The sequence below is a fragment of the Perna viridis genome, chromosome 7, assembly GCF_037379345.1.
Source record: "Perna viridis isolate PV_CMFRI_1.1 ecotype Kerala chromosome 7, ASM3737934v1, whole genome shotgun sequence".
NCBI classification, from domain to species: domain Eukaryota; kingdom Metazoa; phylum Mollusca; class Bivalvia; order Mytilida; family Mytilidae; genus Perna; species Perna viridis.
Genome location: NC_142451.1, coordinates 12,877,382 through 12,893,438, shown reverse-complemented (window position 1 = coordinate 12,893,438; position 16,057 = coordinate 12,877,382). Strand labels below are relative to the sequence as shown.

At 31.7% G+C, this 16,057-nt stretch overlaps 1 protein-coding gene across 2 annotated transcripts in view; it reads left to right on the top strand.

The window, feature by feature from the left end:
* The window catches only part of LOC148611374 (discoidin domain-containing receptor 2-like), a 135,168-nt gene that overhangs the window by 24,635 nt on the left and 94,476 nt on the right, over window positions 1-16,057 (top strand). For both annotated transcript variants that reach the window (XM_088591863.1, XM_088591864.1), the window contains exon 2: window positions 15,110-15,190. The gene's annotated coding sequence lies outside the window, so the exon portion shown is untranslated. The remainder of the gene's footprint in view (window positions 1-15,109; window positions 15,191-16,057) is intronic.

Sequence of the window (16,057 nt, the reverse complement as noted above, 5' to 3'; positions counted from 1 at the left end):
TATACATCTCATAAATTCATTTTTATTGAGACCAATGCACTTAAATTCGTAGTACTTTTACTTCAGGGTTCTTGCTTCCTTGTTTCCTTTATTCATTTCTTATGAATAATTCTGATTTTGATTTGTTTTTTTTTTTTTTTTGTGTAATCAACAATAACTCAATACTTAAAATGCACTATTGAGAATGATAGAAATGAAAATATGAGCCAGCAGTCTTATTAACTTGACTGTACTGATGATGGTAACTTTCAAGCTATAATTACATATATTATTAGGTTAAAAACAAAACCAGACAGTTACATTTAAAACTTACATAATAATAGATGCTTATTATTAGTTTTATATCTTAACAAAGTGATATAATGTCTGAAAATTGAGGAAACAATAGTCTAAAATTTTAAAATTTTGAATATGATAGGCAGGAAATTCAACATGTGGCTTTTTGTGATAAAAACAATTAATACAAATGATGTCTGATAATTTTCAATTTCCACCAACTTAGTGAATAATGAAATATTTCACTCTTCGTAGTAATACCTCATAGTAATAAAACTTGAGACGCACATCATAGTACAAAAAAATTGATAAAATTGCTTTCATTTTAAATATTATTAATAGAGTGAAATATAAGACTGTTAGGGTAATAAAGAAATATAAAACGTTTATAAAAATAATATTTTTATTTTATTTATGACATAAAAGGAAATGAAAACAAAAGAGGGTGCACTCTACTGCTTCATTATCAAAAACATCAGTGTCAGTTTTATTTTCATGTTTTATTACCCCAAGCATTTCATAATGTAGATTTTAATCTTTTTTATGCTAATAACTCATTTTTGTGCAGAGATTATGGTGGATGATAACTATTGAATGAAAAAGTCGAGTTTTAATGTTTCTCTCCCTCTGTATGGCTAGTCAGATTGAAAGTAAAAATGATGCATGTTTTAGATTAAATTTTTGTAAATAGCATGAATTATTACAATAGGTATATTTAGTTTTATAGTTTGCACTATTGTGAATCATACAGTTAGAATTTTTGTGATTAAATTATGAGGTGTTAAAAACTACAGTTTATAAAAATTTATTGCTTCCTTTCCTGTGGTTTGTTTGCTCTGGAAAAAATCTGCCATCTTTGTTTATTGCTTATTTGATATTTTAAAATTTCATTATTATTTATTTCAACATTTTTTTAGTCAAAAATGATCATGAGAAAATATGAAAGTTTTATTATGGAATGCAATTAAGTTTTAAACAGAATCCTTTTAGAATACTGTTTGCTGTTAAAACATATCTGCCAGTTTGTATAATTCCCTGTCAAATGAAAATATTTTGAGTATGTTTCTATACTAGATGTCTAGAAATTAAGAATTATTCAAAATTATATCATTTAATCCAAGATTGACTGCAATAATTGTGGGAGAAAAAGAATAAAATAAATGAAAATAAAGTCAAAGGTATTAGAGTAATCTGTGCTATGAAAATATCAATCATGACCCCAAGTGACTTTGTCTGTCCATCTGTAGATGTATAAAGAACTAGTATTTGAAATGTCATGAATTTAACAACTGAATGAGCAGATGAAGCTTATTATCAAAAAGCTTTAGAGACAAGTTTAAATTTTCAAGTATTATTTTTCATTTTTCAAATCCAAGAGTTATTGTCCTTGATCAAATATTTGTAATTAGGTGTTGGCTTGTTAGAATGATATTTTTTTATTTTTATTTATTTTTTTTCAATTTCAAAGTGGATGTGAAGCAACAGATGTTTTGAGTGTTAATCTAATTTTGTTGGCATATAATGTTTTGAATGGAAATCCCGCATTGATAAGGGTCAAAAAGGGAGCTAGTTTGAAGGGGTTACCTTTCACACAAATATTTCAGAAATTGTGGAAAGTTATTAGTAGGAAACAATATCAATTACGTCAGTGAGATAAAACAAGCACGGTACCTGTGTGGTCTTTGGGTATACCATGTCACAGTTTTGTTTACACAACCCTGTAAAGTTTAAAGAGAATCCAGTGATGTCGGTGATAAGACAAGTATTTCCAATGATTAGATGATGTATCTGTTCCTGCTGATTCTCTAATCTTCTTGTTCTATAGTAAATGCATGGTGCATTTACCAATCATTATTTGATCAATACTCTGTATACATGAATTCCCATGCCCCAGATTCTCTATTTTAACTGGATTTATTTCTAGATGTATTTTTCTGGAGTTTTTTATTTATCCTTTTAGGAGGAAGTTGAAATTTTTTTTTTATTACTAAATAACTTACTGTCTGTCTGTCTGTCTGTAAATTCATTTATTAGTCAACACATTTTGTGTGCAACCACTAAATGAATTTTGAAATTATAGGAATGTTGAAAGTAGATAATCCAACTTAAAGGTTTTGTGTGTTAAAATAAGGTAACTTTTCCTAAATCACTCAATGAATTTTGATGAAATGTTTTTTGGTAGGTTAGGCTTAATATAAAGATATGCGTGATTGAAGATGCCTGTAAGGGGAGGCAATCCAAATTAAGGAACCTTGTAGAAAGAACTACTCCTGAACTTACTCAATAGATTCTGATGAAATTTTATCGTTAGACATCATGTATGTGGATGTGCATAAACAGAGATTATTAATGTCAAGTCATGGGTTCAAGTGATATTAGTCCACTTGAAATGTATTTATTTAAAAAAAAAAATCGAATGTGAAATAACTTCTTTGATTTCACTCATAAACTTTGCAATGTTAATGCAAATCAATGCTTCAATATTGTGACATACATGTTAAGGCATATCACTGAAAAATTCAGGTATGAAAATAACTAAGAGATGATCACTTCTGCTGAGAATATTAGATAATTTAATATATAAGAGGGAGTTTCTCATGGTCATCTCGTCAAGCAGCTTCGCAGTAAGACAAGATGAGTGTGAGAAACTTGTGTGAGTGTGAGTTAAATATTAAATAATCTGTTTATCACTGTTTTGCTGAATTTTAAGGTATTAGTTTTCTTTCATTTTCAGTTTTCCTAACCTTAATATGTAAGTGCTGCAAAGTTTCCTTTCGGGACTATTTTTTGGCGGAGTGCTATCTGACTTCACGAATGTTGTGCAGCCGTACAATAATTTTTATTCTCACTCAACTGGCGTAAAATTGAAAATTATGGTATATCCAGATCAAAGGGATTTTAAACAAAATAGCAATAATACAAGAAGTGTACAAGAAGTGTAACATGCACAAAGAACAAGTTCTTCAAACTCTTAAATCATTTCAGCATTCATGATCATATTTGGGTTATATACTATTCCCAATTTATATCCTGAAATTTCTTTTAGAAGCTGGCCATAACATTTAACAGATCTGTTTGGCTTGTCACAACACTTCATGTGTCTTTCCAAATAGGTTTTAGATCTAGAGTTATTACAAAAAATTATAACTTAAGCTTGTTATTGCATGTGTACCTTCAGTAACATGGAAAAAGTTAGAAAGTGTCTGTCTTGAAAATTTTATTATTTTCATTTAGCTCAATTTTAACTGATTGAATCAAATATTGAAAAACTAAACAAAAAATAGATATTTGGACATGAAGAAGAATAAATATCAAACAAATGATGACTTAGCAGAAGTCTATAGTTATAGCTCTGGTGAGGACATTTTATTGCAGAGTATTCCATTACTAATAGATATTTGTTTTGTTGCAGGAAATTTCTGAAACATTACAGAAAACCATTAAGTATCCAGATAACTTTATTACTTATAATGGTCTGAACCATTTCCATAGAGACTGTTTGGGTGATGCAATATCAAAGAAAATTGATAAGGAAAGAAATAGAGGACATTATTTTGATGGGTGTAATTTGAATTTGGTGATGACAGAACGGCTTTATAGTTTCTTATCCATCGATAGGATGAAAATTCTTTATAGAAAATTGTTTCCTATTTCTGGCTGTTTTGACATAGGTCAATATTATGGACTAGTAATGCAATTTTGTTGTAATTTCTTATGTTGAGTAGAGCGTGTGGTTTACATACTGTCATTAAAGAGACAATATACTGTCTCATTTCCCAATTTCATAGTGAGAAAACATCAACAAGTTTTCCATTATTGGAAAAATAATTGATAATCGTCAGTTTCCCTGGGTCTTTATATTGGTATAGACAGTGATTTCCCCAGTTGCTCAGCAATCATAATGCAGTTATGGTGTTAATCGAATACTTACTCAGTTTACTGTAAACCTAGATTTCTAGTATGTAAAATGAAATCAGTGTAGACAAATCCTTATTAAACTAAGAACTCAACTCAACTCTGAACTAATTTGATTACTTTGAACCTATGAATGTAGACATGATCCCTCCAGTTCATAGGCATATCCAAGGGGAGGAGACCCTGAAGGGCCCCTCACCCGATGCTTTAAAAGTTTAGTTGATTTTAAAGGAAAAGAGAGCACCCCCTTTTTCAGAATGTCTGGGTTCTCCAGTGATTTTGCCAAATGTTTCATCTGTAAAAGAACAAAGTCTGTCAATCTTGTAAATCACTGTTTCATAACACAATTTTAAAGAGGATTCAAATTTTATGGTTCCAATTTCATAATTTAAAAAAAAAAACAACATGAATTAAATTGGACATTCAGAACAGAGATTTCTTATTTATATTAATGCTTACAAGTGCAAGTACATGTATTCACACAGTATGTGTATATTCTGATCCTACTGTAAGATAAATAATTAGTTTTGAAACTGGGTGCAAAAAGAGAATGGCTATACTCTAGGGAAAACTGAGTAAAGGTCATGTTTGATGTAGTAATTTACAGTAATCATTATATAGGCTTTCAAGCGGGCCCTTATTTTCCTAATTTTCCTTATTTTTCAAAAGCAGCCCTAATTTTCCTAATAAAAGCAGAAGAATCCTAAAAAAGCCACATTTTTGTTGAGAAATTCCTTATTTTTTGAATTTTGAAATTTTTAAATAGTAATTTCCCATTATATTGTTTGTATAAATGGAATATAGCTTAGTATACTCTCAGAAAATGAATATTATGATCAAATAAACACATCAGAAGACATTTTGGTGGTCATTAGCAGTTCACAACATTCTTTGGACCCATACTAGTTCAACTTCTAATGGTCGAACTGGAATGAGGAATACAACTGTTGATGGCCACTGACATGATCTTCTGGGTTGGTAAATAGCTTTTATATTATTGTTTTTAGTCAGTGGTGAGTAGCTTATTTTTCTTTTAGTATTATAATTGAGAAAGAAAGAATGTCATCCCTTATTTTTGTGTTAAAAACCCTACAACATTATAAATTTAGCCCTTATTTTATAAGAATTTGGCCCTAAAAATAGCCTTTATTTTTTACAAAAAGTCACTTGAAAGCCTGATGATACCCAGAGTAGGTGGTGTATTTGAATCACCTTGTCAATCTCTTTGTTCATTCTTCCATTTGTCGGAGTTCCATCCCATTTATCTCAATTAAATATAGATATGAATTAGCTTTATATAGATGGGGTATATGTTGTAAACCAGTCGTTATATTCTAATATCAACTGCCTGTTTTTTGTGGGAGTTTACCCTATGGGTGGAGGTATACCTAGCATGTTAATGCCTGCAATGTCATGTTGTTTTTAAGTTAACAATTGGCTTAACTGTACATTTTTATGCCTCACAATATCTAATAATATATAGCATTATGTCTAATGCCTGTGTACAATATCTAATAATATATAGCATTATGTCTAATGGCTGTGTTGTAGACATCTACTAATATTGTATGTAAAAGTAAAGATGTCTTCCAATGATAACTGTAAATGTGTCTGACTGGCAAAAAAGTGAGTTTGACATTCAGAACTCCACTTGTCGGCAAGAGATAAATTTAATTTTCAGGCTATAATTGATTTGCTAATAGTATGTAATCCTGTATACTACCATTTTAGTCTGGTGAAGTCCCTAAAGTTTCCACCACAATTTAGTCTTTCCTCTTATCATTCTTCCCATCAATGTGTTGCCTTTAAACGAAACCAGTAATATCATTAATATCAGTATTTTGTGCCTTTATGACCCTAGTAGGAATTATAATGCCCTTATATACATGGTTTAGATTTCCAGAGATAGGGAAAATACCATTTGGTAACAGAGGGAGTTCTTTAATACTGATACACTTCCTCCAGTTATTCCAAATTTTCAAATCATTAACCTATCATTCTAGTAAAAAAAAAAAAAAACAGATTAAAAAAAAAATTTAGTTATCTTTAATAGCTTTTGAGCAAACATGATTTATGAAATTAATTTTATTTTCCAAAAAAGTGTTTTAGAAGGATTTGACAAACCGAGTGATGTATTTGCAATAAAAAAAAACATTTTGCATTAAGATATCTATTTTCTTATTACTGAGAAGGTTGACTGAAAATGCTCCAAATAAACCCTGTTTCCATCACCAGTTGTGATTAAAATTCATATTATTTTCCCTAAAATTATAGCCCTCCCAAGATATTCTGATGCCCATATTTTTTTCCCAAAACCTACTGGGAGGGGAATATTTTTACAATCATTTAATTTGAATGTGGCATCATTTTAAAGTCGAGACATATTTTTGTGTACCACCTTTAAGCTTCTGGTATAGATGATTATGGGTTATGCTTTTTTGTCAGCTGGAACTATGGAGCCAACAATGAGAATGAATTTAAGTTGTGTTGTAGATTTTTTCACTTTCTTGTTGAGGAAAAAATGTCTGTCTTTTTCTTAATAATGGATCCACCACTGACAGTACCGGTACATTTCTAACAGTACAGTTTCTCTAAAGGTACTGACTTTAGTAGATCAGAACTTATTTCTGGTTCCATAAAAAACTTCTTTATATAGCTCCCTCTAAAAGATATTTGTAATAAAATAATGCTTTGATGGCATCAGAGAAATGTGACTGGCCAAGATAACACAAAGCTATTTACCCAAAATACTTTTTAAATAAGTTGATAATAGATTTTTCCCCTTCAGTATTTGTCTGATATCAAATGTCAATGTTTCATGTGAGTTTTTTATGTTTTTTCCATTTATGGCAGCAGGATATACTGATACATAAGCCTGTGTCACAGATGTGACCTGAACTACCGTATTGTTAATCTGTCAGTCCTTTCTGGAGTTAGTGTGGACTTCAAATGCATTTTTAAAATCCTTTTGTAGAACTTTTTATAACCTATTTTAAAGTAGTTGCATCTCATCAACAATTTTTTAATGTTTGCCATAATAAAAAACTATGGGTATGGCATTAGTTTCCTCCTGCAAGAGAAATACAAACCAAACATTCAAATCAGTAAAAATTAATATAGTACTTCAGTACCTAAAAAATACAATTGAGATGTATTCAGTGACAAGTTGATATTATTTTGGGCAAGTAGAATTGCTGTTCATTTGCCCTACTGGACAAATTTTATATAAATGTAAAACCATATATCTGTATGTTCTACATTGACCTGCTACTATACTCCCAATTACAAGTAGGTAGAATATTGGAATCTCCATGTAGGTATATACATCCATCCATCCATTTATTCATTTATAATTTCATCCATCTGAATTTCCTCATAGTTTGATCTCTACCACCGATTGATGGATTAATTTAAAATTGATATAGACTGGGCATTTGTTGTATCTGGTTTTGGTTTCGTCCACTTCCTGTTTCATTGAAGTGGGGCATACCTGTTGTTCCATGATAATATATAGCATTGTTATTTAATTAGATGCGGGTCCAGAAGTTTCAAAAAGGATATGGTACTGCAGGCTATTAATGGTAAGTTTTGTCAAAATAATGCACAAAATTTTCCCCCAAAAGTGGGAATTCCAATCACAGAGCACCCCCAAAATCCTTCAGTGTTAAAAAATCTAGGCTCAGCACAGATGGATAGTAGTCAATAAGGAGACTTATTTATAAGTCTTTTTCTTCTATAACTGCATGCAAATGAAGTTGATGATAATTCAATCAAGTTTTTTTGTTTTCTTAACTTATGTTATGATTTTCAGATTTTTTACTTTTTATATACTAGTAAACAGATTGTGACACTACATTGTCTTTTGTTACTCCAGTGGATCCCCATGTTGTCTTGGTGATTTGTAAGGGTTTCTTTTTGTTTTATGTATGAAACCATAGATTCTCTAATACTCCATGGTCATCATTCCAGAATTTAATGAGAAATGACTTATGCTTATTTTTTATCAATGGTCAGTTTAATTGCAGAAGTTTTTGTACTAATTAAAAGCAATCCTTCCCCAAGACCTAAAAAAATCTATGACTAACTCGTGCTGAAGCCCTTAGTTAGCTAACCAAAGATATTTGTTGTTGAATGTTTGAAGCCTCAAACTTTCTCTGCTAATTGATAAACTGTGACTCACTGATTGAAATTGTCACACTTCCAGAAATGGTGCCTTCAGGGATGGTTTGAACTATCTTTAAAGGGTCTCTTCATGAAGTTTGAGAGATTTCTGGTATTTGTTGAGAAGCACACAAATGGTAAGGATTTTGATAAAAGCTATTTTCCTGTGAGAAGAAGCCAAATGCAGCTGCTGATAAAATTATATGCTGCAAGGCATCATTCCATGATTGTTGAAAAATGAACTGAAATTTTCATACTTTCAGGGCTTTCATTTAGAATATTGAAATGGAAATCACATGGTTGACTTTGGAGTAAAATTTGGTATCAACTGACTGTTTTAAAAAGAAAGTTGAGTAGTGTTAAAATTTCACTGGTATGTGTGTAGTTTCAGGGCCAAATCTGGGGTTGACTTTGGGTTTTAGACATTTCTTTGAAGGCCCATAGACTGCCCTTTGGCTGTTTTTTTGCAGTTTGGTAGGTTTGTTGTCTATCCCTCATTTCCACTTTTTCTGTATTAACTTAAAACCAATATTTTTTAGATTGTTTGTATATCAATATCTGTTCAATGGTCGATACCTTCCACATATGCAGTTTTGAAAGGGGGTTATGGTCATTTTTTCCCAAATAATAGAATATTGTACAAAAAAGTGGTTCCAGCCACAGGAACAACCCAGACTCAACTAATGGATACTGTCAGATAAAGAAGGGATGCCTATATTTACTATTAAGTATTTGGTGCTTCTTTATCATTTATAGGCTACAAACCACTAATTCAGATTCCCATTACTCTCCATGTTAATTTGTTTATTTTCAGGGGATCCTCAGTAGTTTACCTTAAGTTTAACCTAACCAAAACCATATATCACCTGAAACATACACATGTACTGCTATGTCACTCAAAATTTCACAAGGGTTTTACTACCTTGCAGTACAGCACTGACACTCAGTACTTATCTACGCTAAAAATAGCCTGGGGAATCCTAAAAATTCTTTATTTGGACCATCTTTATTTATAGTTCCACCAAATTATTTTATTTAAGTTTGAGGCAGCATACTTTGGGCTAAAAATTATCAGAATAAAATTCCCTTTTTGAAAAAAGTTCATCCATTTAAAAAATATTGTCAACTTTTTTTTATAATGGCATGCTAAAGGGACTACTTTGTATCTTGGCTTAGGACTTTCTTTGCATACGTTCCAACTTGATGATGCAATTGGTGGTCTGTAACCTAAAGAATATGACTACTGACCTTTGCAAATAAAACCCTGTCTTTTTATTTTAAGTTAAGACAACAATGACAAGTTGGATCCTTGCAAGGTATATGCCATGATTTTTACAGAAATACTCTAGAAAAAAACACTACAAAGTGGCTTTGATGGATATGAAACATTATTTCAGTTCAAGTTTCAAGATTTACAGCCCCTTTTCTTAAAATAACTTAAATGTCGTCATAAAGGAAAGTAAATCTGTTGTCCAATCTGTTCTTGTTTTCCATTAGACCAATAAGATAAGCTTTATGTCTGTTAATGGCGTAGTAAATATTACAACAGTCTGCAGGTTTCCCTTACAAGGATTTTTATGATAGATTGGTCCAGAAAACATAGTACAAACAGTTGAAGTTCCATTTTCTCTGCTATAGTAAATGGCTACTTATTCCATATATAAATACACAAGGTGATATTTATCGTAAATATTGTGAAGAACTATATCGGAAAGCCGCTAGACAACAAAATTGTTGCAGTTTTTATGTATAATTTATAAACCTAAGGTTTCGTCTTTTCTATAAATGGTTAATGTGATTTGTTCATTGCTATTTTGTACAGACTGGTTGCCATTAATTTGTCTGTGTACCAGAACAAATCAATGGCATTATTGAAGTTGTCTACTTATGGCTTTTTTCAAATCACAATGTTTTGAAAGCTATTATTCTTCATTGAGTTGAATGAGAAGGAATGGTGGATCAAAATATCTCTTGCATATATTTTAAAGTGCTCAAAGTTTGTTGGTCTCTTTGAAGGAGTCAATTTGTTAATCAAATGCAGTGAATATCACCCTAATTTGACTATAGTAGCCAATGACTTGTTGATGCTTTTAACTTCCTTATATGTTAAAATATGGGTTTCAGCGATATTCACAGATCTATTTGGGGGTAGAATGGGTTAATTCACCATTGAAAATCAGTATGACTTATGGCATAATTCAACAAAGAAATAGTTCTCCATCAATAAAGTATAATTCAGCAAAACTTGGTCAAATATGAAAATGAATTCATTTAAATCAATGCACATTTCTAGTTTGTAATTCTAACCTTCCATGAACTGATAACTACAGTTGATTGTACATGCACTTTTACCTAATTGTGGTTACCGGATATGATTCAGATTAGTAAACATACCAAGCAATGGTGAGAAATACATTTTATGAAGGTTTTTCGAGACATACAATACATAAACCATGAGTACTAAACCATTGAACTACTTGAAATAGCAGTTTGTTTTCTCATTGTAAAGATACTAAACTCATAAAACAGTAAATCATATGAAAAATAACATCATAAAATTCCTTAGTCTTTTTGTAATAACATTTTATTGATAAACAAATTGAAGAATGATAGAGATAATGTTGCATGAATGTTTACAAAGGGTAGTAGGATTGTAGACTGGATGCACCATAATGGCTGCCACGTATGTAAATATGTAGTATCTGGTATGGAATCTGGTGCATTGAATCGTAATGGCTGCCACCAATGTATATATGTAATATCTGGTATGGAATCTGGTGCATCGTCTGTCATGTGTGTACCTAATGTCTGATGGGAATTACAGCTTCATCAACAGTGTATTGTCTGTTGTAAAGAGCTGCTTTCAATGCTTAAATTTCAGTGATGAAATACGACTTAACACCTGCATCTAGTACAATGTCTGAAGTTGTTTTTTTTTTTTTTATAAAATAACATGAATGTTTTTTTTTATAATTATGTCTTATAAGATCAAGTTTAGAGAAGTCAGTCTAAACTTAGGTACAGTGAACTCCTTGTTTTAAAGTGTCTTCTTTTAGAACAGGAGTTTTATCCCTAATACATGTGAATCATTTGTGAATTTGCCTGAGGTAATCATATTATGGATACAGAAATTATCTTCAAATGGATGGGGAAAAAAATCTAAAAAAACTTCTTTCCTCTAATATGACTACATTATGTTACTTGAAAGGTTCTCTGTTGTTTTTGGATTTTTGAAATATGATCCAAAGGAGGAAGTAATTGAATATAAAGCTACTGTTCAAGTTGACTTAGATTCAGAATGTGACCTATCATACCATATTTGGTAACAATATTCACAATCACACAAACTGTCTGGATTTACCCAAGATTGGCTCTAAATTGAATTTCAAAATGGGGAAATACCAGACTTCAGACGATAGTGGACACATCCATCCAGAAAAATGTCTGCTTCATTTTGTTCAAGTGTGATGTTGAATTAATTAAAAATTCAGTGAAGGAAAAAATTTTGTTGGGGCTTCATTTACAAAGTAATTTCCTCTGGAGTCATTTAATTCTAAACAGAAATTAAATCAGCAACTTTAATTATGTTTGAATTTAGTTACCTACAACAAAGACTTCGTGATGTCATTTACGACACATTTAGTATAGCCCATTTAATCCTATACTCATCAAAAACAAAATGTCGATATGATGTAGAAACACTGGAATCTATTGCTGGTAGAAGTCTAGTTTGCAGTCCTATTGTAAAAAAGGTCATCTGAAAGAAGTGTAGAATACATTTGTAAAAATATAAAGTTTGCAAGAAGGCTGTCTTCAAGACAGAAAAAGTATGTATCTAAGTAATAAACACCTTTTGGTCTCTCTACCAAAGATGATGATTGTGATTGAATCTGTGTACTGGATTCCTTAACTCCATAAGAATCCATACAAACAACGTTACATAGCTGGATCTGCAAAATATACTACCAAACCTCTTTCAAAACTTTTAACTAATATACTCACAGCTGTCAAAGAGGGTCTCCAGTCTTACCACAACACTTGTTACTCCCTTAGTGGTATTAATTCAATGTGGATCCAGAGAAATTCGAAAGATCTTTTGGAGACCCTCAACTCAAGATTATTATCTGTGTGGTGGATGCATTTTTCAACAAACGGTCAGCATTCCAGTGGGAACAAATAACAAATTTGTGCTCCTCTACTTGCTGTCCTATTCCTTCACTCTTATGAGGCTGACTTAATAGCTGATCTGATCCAAATGAAAGAACATCGTTCAGCTAGATTGTTATGGTGTATCCATCTGCACCATGAAAACTGATTATTCAATGGGTCATAGTTTTCCTTTCCTTGTTTGTCTACCCCGGACTTGACTTTTTATGAGCAACTCAGTGGGTCTTTCTAGAAAAGCAGAGGAAGCTTATCCTACAGGTGCACCTGGTCCATGCTCCCAGTTTTAGGTGGAGTTCGAGTTGCTCATTTGCTTTTGTATGTATGATTTTAGTTACTTTGTGTTCTTTGTTGTGTGTGTCTGTTTTCCATGTCTGGTCTTTGTCCCTGGATTGCATTCTTTTGATTACTGCTATAACCTTGGTTCCCTTGATTACTCTTTATTCTCATTTTCAGTTATATGACATATTATATTTAAATGACCCTAATTTCGGGGATGTGGTACATCACATCTATCCCCAAAGTACTTGAAATAAAGAATACTGCAGACACTGTGAATCAGCCTCATATCTTGACCTACACTTAGAGATTGAAGGAAAACTATTGACCAAACTTTACGACAAATGTAATGACTTTTTATTCAGAATTGTCAACCTTCCTTCCATCTGTGGCAACATCCATTCAGCACCTGTGTATTGAGTTTTCATATCCCAACACATACTTTATGCAAAGCTTGTCATAACTACGCAAACTTTTTGTATTGCACTAGTTTTCTTATAATTAGGCTTCTGGAACAGGTTATGTTGCCACAAGATTGAAGTCATCACTACAGAAGTTTTATGGTCGTCATCATGAACTCGTGGATCATTACGGTGTATCCATCTGCACCATGAAAATTGATTTGTTCAACAGGGCATAATTTTCCTTTCCTCTTTCGTCTACCCTGGACTTGACTTTTTATGAGCAACTTGGCAGGTGTTTCTAGAAAAGCAAAGGACGCTTACCTCAATTATGCACCAGGTCCATGCCCCCAGTTTTTGGTGGAGTCCGAGCTGTTCATTTACTTTTGTTTCTTTGTATGTATTATTTTAGTTACTTTATGTTCTTTGTTGTGTTTGTCTGTTTTCCATGTTTGGTCTTTGTCCCTGGATTACATTCTTTTGATTTCACTAGAATCGTGGTTCCCTTGATTACTATCAAACAGATTCCAAACTAATTTTGTCATTTCTTTTGCTTGTATTGTGTTCTGCCAACTGTCTGGAAGTATATAAGAATCCTTGTTCTGTAAAAGTTCATCTGTTTAGTATCAAGTGGTTGTTTATGTTGAAGTAAATAAGTAATAGCTATTAAGGAGGTAAGGGACATCACTCTTGAAATCAGTGATATGTTTGTATCATATTCAATTTCACCTAAGCCTTTCAAGCTTTCCTTTGAATCAGCATGAAATCAGTCCATGTTACTTTGATGCTTACATGAGATTGATGTAAAAAGGTGAATACAAACATTCCAGTGATTTGTAGGAGTTGTTTCCCTTACCCTAGGTCTACCTCCTTAAGTGGTTTGAACAAAGACTAAAATGCAATAAGAAAAAGGTTAGTACATTTAAAATAACACAAAAGTACAAAAAGTCATAGACTGCTTAAATATACCTATATTTCCGACCAACATGTACTCATCTGTCAATCAATCGAAGTCAAAATTAGGATTGGTCCCTTCATCATAGCCTATTTTAGTTTGGAATTATTTGAATTGTGGACTGGGGATGAATTGATGTTAATGAAGTCACAGTACCAAGTTAGTTTATGGAAAATAACTTATCTTGCCCAGATAGGAAAGAAACAATCAATTTGAAATTAAATTTTAAAGATATGATCATATTATCATGAAAATTGGAAAAAACTCTCTGTTGTCTGGTCTGATTGGTCTCTATGTTGACAAGTTTTTGCTGACAGAAATAAGGCTATATTTAAGACAGAAAAGGGGAATGTTTAAATGTCTTTATGAATTAACCAACATTGTATTATATCCTGCTGGCAGATGAGCTTTTACAAGGACTCTCATATGCTCCCAGACTGTTGGCAGGACATAATACAATGTTGGCTAAGTCATAAGGACATTGCTCTCTCTCAGTTTAAATAGAAATTCTCACTCAAAATATTTGACAGTAATACCAGAGATGGCATTCTTGATTCATTTAGACAGCTTCCTGTTTACACCTCCAGTTACGGAACTTCTTAGACTAAGTGACCAATGGAATGGTAGCTTAATCTGTCCTTACATGCAACATCAACATCTCTCAACTGTCACATCATTATTCACGTTTCATGATTCTTCCTGTATAAATTGTAATGAAACACCTTCATGTCTGTGAAATATTGTTTTATGTAGATCATTTGAAGAATTACATAATTTTACACCAAAAATTGATGTAGCTGTCTTCATTATAGATAGGCAGACTTATCACATTTTAAGAAAGGTGAGAAAAAATGCATTTTTACAAGTGGAAATGATTATTCAAATTTCAACTGCCATGAAATGAATGTTGTTTATATAAAGCACTGTTCTGTCAAATAGGTTCATGTTCTATTTCCAGCAGTTGATCTAAAACAGTGTCAGTGTACTGTCCTTCTTTAAAGTCAAGAAAAAGACTTAAGTCTGCAAAATACCATACAAGGTAAGTGCTATATGAAATAAAGATAAAGTATTTTTAAAAGTTCCTATCTTTATAAATGTCAGTCAGGGAATAGTGGTTGATACATGCATGTCAAAAACTCACAATTCAGAAACAGTTACAAACCACTTTTGAGATAAAAATTATATAGATTGTATGCATAATTTGTTCTTTGAATGAGTTCTCATTCTTGATTAGGTTTTGATTCAGAAGGAATACAATGTTTTCCTCCAAAATACAGATATATATAGAAAGGACTATAGAAAAATAAAAATATTGCATATGTAAGCCAAAAAGGCATTGTTTGTTCCTTGGGTTTTTCTGCACTTTTTATAGCCACTACCATTAGAAGGAAAACAATAAGCAGGTGCACTGGTATGTTACAAATGCAGTCATTTATTACACTCTCCAAACAAGGTGTGTGTAAATTCTTTTTTTTTTTTTTTTTAAATGTATGGAAAATACAGCATTTGGCATAGCAATAGAAGAACATTTTATATAGATATACAAGTATTCTTTAAATAGAAAGTGAAAGTGAAAGTGAAAGCATAAATCTGCCATCTCCTTAACAACATAATGCCATAAGGAACAATGATTAAGCAACGTTGCTAAACAACGAAGCTTAACAACATACTTGTCTAGAAAATTGCATGGCCGAAAGTGCTTACAGTTTACTTGTTTATTTATTTATTCATGATAAGACTTTCTTTGTGTTTTCCATTATACTATTTTATGATTCAATTATATATCTGTCTATCCATTCATTTTCCTTATCAGGAGAACTGTTCCTAAACCCTTTTATTGATTCTGATGAATCTTTACATGCAGATTGGGCCCTTTTGAAACATGTATTTTGTCTGATGCTTACAA